This window comes from Camelus dromedarius, chromosome 24 (assembly GCF_036321535.1).
Source record: "Camelus dromedarius isolate mCamDro1 chromosome 24, mCamDro1.pat, whole genome shotgun sequence".
Taxonomy (NCBI): Eukaryota; Metazoa; Chordata; class Mammalia; order Artiodactyla; family Camelidae; genus Camelus; species Camelus dromedarius.
The window spans coordinates 11,273,871-11,280,603 of NC_087459.1; the positions used below are offsets into that span (position 1 = coordinate 11,273,871).

Below are 6,733 nucleotides of genomic sequence, written 5' to 3' on the forward strand. Positions count from 1 at the left end.
ATTTTGGGAAATGGTGTTAGTAAATGAACTCTCCTTAAAATGTCAGTCCAGGGCAGTTTGCATCTCACTGCCTTTTGTTGCTTTTACATGACTTTATTTTTTGTATTTGCATATATTTAACCTGATCTAGTCTTTAAGCTAGGGGTTTTGCAAACTTTGTAATTTAGACAGCCATATTATCACAAAATTTCTAGCTGGAATTCCCAGAAATAGAAATGTTAATGAGTTTAAAATTAACTGTGTTTTGGAAGAGTACAACTTAAAGCCAAGGGGCCCCATTCTGGTGTTTGGTGAATTTACTTTCTTGATTGTGATATTTGGTGTCACCACTAGTGGGCACCATGAGACGAAGTACTGTATCCTTCTAAGTTTGTCTCCGCTACGTAAAGGCATGCTTGGGAAAGGGGGAAATTAACATGGGGTGAAGGGCAGTATAGTGGTTCACAAAGTGGCTAAAAAGAATATGGTGGCCTGCCCGAGGGGGTGTGTGGAAGACAGAAAGGGCAGAGCCCACCTCCGGTGCCTGAATAACAGTGTTATAAGCTACAGGTCTCCCCGCTATCCAAAAGTAGAGTGTTTCTATGAAAGTTGTCGGTGTAAAGCAAAGAGGCAGTTACCTTAGGACACATCTTGCTGGTGGGTGCATAAAAGAAATATGCATAAAGCACAGGTGCTTACAGACACAGTCCAAAGCTGTGGCGGCGTGATGCCGGGATACTGAGTGTGGTTCTGGGGAAGGAGCTCGGTGGGGCCCCTCTCGCTGCTCGGGGTGCTCGTTGCCCCTCTGCTGGCTTGGGCTAAGACAATCACCCAGTGCTATTCTGGCTTTTTGCTTTTTTTTCATAAAAGTGAAAATGCGCTTGAGATTTTTTTAGTTATGGAAAACAGGTGTTGATGTAGGCCTCTGGTAAAAGCAAAGTAACAAAGTGAGCTTTGGGAAATTGGGGGACACTTGAAATTGCCCCTGGCGCTGTCGTAGTTCTTTCCCACCGTGGACTGTGCCACCTGGTGTCCCCCTAGAGTTGGTGGCTCTAAACTGTTCCTCAGTGCTACATGCTTAATTTCTCCCAGGTAATGAGTGAAATGTGTATATAAGGGGGGTGAAAGCAAATGCTTGAAAGTGGCTTTGAGGGATGGTTTATTTTTTATTTCTAAACTGGTTTACTGAGGGTATGTCTAGATGCAGCCAGTGCAGAAGGCAGCGGGAATCCTCTGTGGGGGCGTCTCCATCTCTGACTCTCCCCACTTTGAAGTACTTGTTAGTTAACGGCCCCCCCAGGCCCATACATCCTTCTTTAGGACAGTTTTAAACTGTAATTGTTTACAGTAGGTCTGCGCTGATGTATTTTTTGGTGTCAAAACACAGTTTAATGGGACAATCTGTTTACTATTACAGCAACTTTAAAAATACACATCACTTAGGGAGAAAATGAAATGAATGAAATGTGTGTTTTCCAATCCCCACAGGGCTAATGAGAGGCTGGCAGAGATGAACACTAAACTGCAGCTGGAGAAACAGCACAAGAGTTCTTTCCTCGGCTTTGTTCCTGCAAGGCCTGTTGATGGACCGCCTTCTGCTGAAAGTTCTACTACTAGCGTAGAGCCCAAAAGGAATGTTACTCGAAGAAGGAACTTCAGGAATTTTTCAGACCCTTCAACTAGCACGGGCGGTCACTTGTTCACGATTAGTTATATTATCTTTTTTCCCTTGGGTTTCAGATTTCTGATATAATTCTTGTTTTTAATTTGATGAAATTCTGAGTTGTTTATTTGACTTCTGCACACTAAGTAAAAGCCATAATTAATTGTGCTAATAAAGAAAGGAGACAGAAACTTTATAATTTTTTAAAGTCCCTGGACTTGTAATTTTCAAGATACCTGTCATTAACTTTATTCAATCAATGCAATTAAACTGACAAATTTTAAATTTCTTCAAAAGCTCCATTTTAAATTCTATTTTAGAAATTAAGTATTATTGCCTAATAACTAGAGATACACTTTCCAATGTTTGGCTTAGTTTCTGATTGATTTCGGCTTGGCATTGGTTCACAGTAATTTTCAAGTTTGCCTGCACCCCAGTTTTTCTGCCCCTAAGCATAAGTAAATGATTGGCATCGAGATACTTAACCACATACAGGTGTTTTTTATTTAAAGGAATCCAAGATAAATTCTTTTTATGAATTCAATAAACTTGTAACACTAAAAACATTAAGTTCTGTTTTTAAGTTTAAAATTTTTATCATTTTCTTCTGTAAGAGTACATCCTTAATTGCTATTTTACTTATAGCATTGTTATTTTAATTGTTATAAAATGTCTTACTGAGCAGTTGTAGAACATTTCTAAATATGTAGTCAAGTATAGCAAGTATTTAAAATTTTAAAATGAAGTTCGCTTATGTCTCTGCCTTGCCCTCACCTGTAGGAATACCGAGGTGGCAACAATAGGGAGTCTTTAAATTACAACCAGTTTTCATTGTGTATCGTTGTTAAAATAGCCATTTAAAGCGGTGCGCGTTGGCTTATGGTTTGATGGTGTTTTCATGATCTTCTTGATGTAGAGAAAGGTAGCACAGGCCCTTGTTAAGTGAGGTCCCAACCTGTTTCTTCTCACTTGGCTTCATGTCATAATAAATCGAAGAAGAAAAAAGCTCAGGTTTTGTAGACAGTGTTGTGGGTAAATCGAGTCTAATTGCTTCAGAGTCATGAAACCAGACTGCGTGGTGTTAAAAAAAAACGCATGGCTAACACTTCTGTCAGCGGCTAAGCATGATGCAAACTCGAAATGTTTTCATTAGTTGTCACCAAAAAATCGCCAGTGTGTCATTTACAGGATGATGGTGAGTGTGAGTGCAAAAGCAATGCGAGAGAAAGCTCCTGAGGACAGTTCCTTCCTTTAATGTTTTTGGAGGAAAGAGGTGTCTATTTTTAGTACTTGTAGGTACACTGGAAAATAACTTATTTTAAACTCAGTGTTGTACTTCCAAGGCACACGTAGTTCTTCTGTGGGGTTGTGGGGCCAAATCACGCTAGATTTAGCAGGGAGATTAACAAGCCCCGCTCTGTCCGGGTGCAGAGACACGGCTTCCTCAGCACTACAGGGTGCTTCACAGGAGCTATTGTACAGTTACTGTTTACAGATTTCTTAGTCAGACTTAGAGAAAGAAGGTGCCTTCTGGAATTGCTAGGGATGTAATTATTTCTGCTGGGAAAACATAAAGTATTGCTATGAGAGGTGTGAACATACTGTCATTTTAATGACAGGAAGGGATGGGTTTTTGCATGGGGCTTAACAAAACAACAGACTTGCACAGCTTTTCAGCTATGGTTCTAGAAAGCAAAATGTTCAAAATGACATTGGGATTGACTTTAACATTCTCCTTTATTTGCAAGGTTTTAACATTTTGGACTGTTCCTACTGTGAAGTTCCAGCTTGCTCCGCATTTTTTTCTAGCTTGACAGAAGTGTTGTTCTAAGTCTGTGATTTCAGTCGCGCTGGTTGTCGAAGCAAGCTTTTTCCAGTTCGTAACACTTGGGTTTATTGCCTCTCTTACTGCTGCATGAAGTATAGCCTTGTCCCTTGACATTGTTGTAGTGGTAACAGATGGACCCCTTATCTGTTTTGCTAATTTTTACCCTCAGATTTCACATTCTAGTTTATTTCTGGGATGTTTTGTCCTACATGTCAGAAGCAATTTTACAGTTTTACTCAATTGTGTTACTTAACTTTATTACTATAAAATACAAAAAGTTAAAATTAGCCTGAGCAGATACATCGCTGTTAGATTTTCTTGCACATAGAATTTTTTCTGAGAACTGAAAACTTAAAAATTGATTCCAGACAATATTATAACAGGCAAAATCTCTCTGTTTTAAAGACTTTTTTATGTTCAAGAGTTTTTAAGTTTTGGTGTGCCTAACATGAAGCATGGCCACAATAGTTAATAAATGTCCTTCAAATCTATTTTAAATAGGAAGACTAACTTTTACACTGATTGATTTTGGACTTTTGGTGTATTACTGACACTTTGAAACGTTTTCTAATGATTTATTTAAATAATTTTTAAATTTCTCAAATGTCCATTCAGTTTAGCAGCCCTTTTTCTAAATGGGATTATACCAATGCACCAGAGCTAAAACGATTAATATTCCTAAGACTTTAACTTTTTACATGACACAGCACTGCGTCTCAGCAGTATCTTGGTCACGTTTCTTTTAAAAGTAGGCTTCCAAGGCAGGGCACATCCACTCAGAATTTTAATTCTAATCAAACTATCACAGTAGTTAAGCTCACTTCTCATAAGGTGGAGGCAGAGTTTAGTAACCTTGTTTCTGGTATCAGTTCTCTACTCTGAGGACTCCCTCCTGCCCTCATTTCATTTTGTCTGAATGGACAAATGAGGAAGCACGTTATCTTTTGAAAGACAATCACTCAACTTCTTCCAGTTCTTTTTCTTTCATTCACTTTTTTCTCTGGACTTAATTTTTTAACTCCTTGATCAACAAATTCTTTCTCATTTCTTTTCTCTGCAGCAAAATACATATATTTAATAGTTACAAACTGACAAGTGTCATTTCCTTCATACGTTAACCTATTTACAACAGGATAATGAATGAGAGTGGTTAAATGCCTTGGTTTTATTACATTTCTGGAATTGTACTTATTTTTATAACATTTAAAATAAGAATGATACCAAGTTTGAACTTAAAAGTATCAATAATCTGAAAATATATTCACTTCGGAAATGAACGTGTGTGTATACGTGTTGGCAAGTGTGTTTTTATCAAATTGATCTCAGAAAGAGAGGGCAGCATTATCTTCCAGCCTGTGACCTCAGTTTTGACCTCAATCCTGCAGTGTCCCCAGTGGGACCTTCCATTTCTATGGGACATAGTCTGCGAACTGCCAGTTATGAGAGAATCCTCCTAATTAAAAATCATTAGAATTAAATCTTGCTGATACATTGTCTTCCTGTGTATGATTTTCTCACCTTTCTGTGTTTTTGTTAAATGGAAAAGTTTAAGTAAAACTGCAGGTGCCTTCTCCTTATTAATGTTGGACTTCAGACCACTTCCACCATCTGGACATAGGGGTCCTCACCTAGAAATAAACATAAAGGTCCCAGAAGTACCTATTTAGGAAAATAGCTTTGCAGAGGAAAAGATAGTGATCTCACATTCAACTCATGTAAAAGTGTGATCTACATTTTGCATAGTGTTTATTAATGGTTATATGAATTTATTTCAGTAAAGGCTTTTCCCTTCATCTGCTAGGCGTTTTTCACTTCACTGGCACTGTTGTCACGTTGTTGATGGCATAAGGCCTCTCTAGAATGCTCTCGTCAGACAATGTTATGGAAAACAGGCTCTGAAAATATTGGCAAACGGTAGCCAAAAATCTTGTCTTTGCACCTAACATTTACAAAGGCCTGGGCTCTCGTGTCGCTGTTATCACCACAGTGTTTATTATGTTCATGTACTATTTTAGACCCTGTTTAGTGAGCGGGTGACTTTTATAAGAAAGATTTTTAAAAGAACACTCTAGATGGGGACACTTGAAGTCTGAAGTGTCCCCACACATTTCATAATTAAATACGTAGCTAATTAAGTCAAGTTTCAAAAAGTTGGCCCTAGTTTCTAGAATGGAAACAAAGTTACAGTTAAAGAATTAGGTATTGTTTTCCTTGTTTGTAACTCTAGGAAGTTGTGAATCAGAAACCAACTTTGAAAACTGGCACTAGCCTCTCCTTTTCTTTTCTTTTCTTCAAGCAGATTTTCTGACATAAATATTTTAGTCATCTACAGAGAGCAAAATAAATTTAACTTGTTTGCAGTAGAATTTTCGCTTGACATTATAACAGAACCCCTTTCTTCATTTTGTGTATCTACGATTCTGTACTAAAAACATTAGCATAGAACAGACCTTAAAATCTTAGTTTTCTAAAAGTGCAGGAATGGAAAGCTCATTTTAAGGAAAAATCCATTAACGTTAAAAAAAACTAAACTTTTATAAAGGGTAATTTTTCTAAGAATGACAACGTAATGCATTCAGTGTGAAACATGAATTGTTGAAACTCTTTGTGCTCATAAGATCGGGCATCGCCCTGTAAAATTATGTGTACGCGACAGGGCAGTATTTATTGTGCTTTTCATCAAGTGAATCTAAATAGCCTTACATATGTATGTTCTCTATTATCTAAAATCAAAGTAAGTAGCAATTTATTTCATTCATGTGATTATTTTTCTGTTTAAGCAATCCCCAAGTTAGGTCAAGTCTCTAAAAGTAGTATTTAAAGGCCACATTTCATAAGCTAGCTGTCATTCCTATAATAGTGTTTCTTGTTTAACTTAAACATTAAAAATAATATTTGACTCATTTCAGATGCAGAAGAAGTCGATGATTTATATAGCTACAGAATTAAAAGAAGGTATGTTGCCAACATTTCTGAATTAAAGTTAGACGTTGATTTCCGAACTACACTGTAAACAGTAAATGGCACCTCTTTCTATTCTTTGAATAACAGGTACTATGTTAAATGTTTTTCTTACACATATCTAGTGAAAAATGTGAAAGCTTAATTTCATTCATAATGATAAATATACTTATTCCTCGTGTATTCCTCATGATCCATAGCTTTAAAAAAAACTCAAGAAGTCTGTGTTCTCTATTTCTGGCTGTGCCCTTCCTCTCCTGCTGTCCCCGTGGGCCTGTCACCTGCGCACGGACCTGTTCTCA

At 37.4% G+C, this 6,733-nt stretch overlaps 1 protein-coding gene across 1 annotated transcript in view; it reads left to right on the forward strand.

The window, feature by feature from the left end:
• Nucleotides 1-2,212, forward strand: part of LOC135319260 (ankyrin repeat domain-containing protein 30A-like) — a 64,013-nt gene extending 61,801 nt beyond the window's left edge. Inside the window, exon 33 of the mRNA XM_064478773.1 lies at nt 1,468-2,212. The gene's annotated coding sequence lies outside the window, so the exon portion shown is untranslated. The remainder of the gene's footprint in view (nt 1-1,467) is intronic.
• The last annotated feature ends 4,521 nt before the right edge of the window (nt 2,213-6,733 follow it).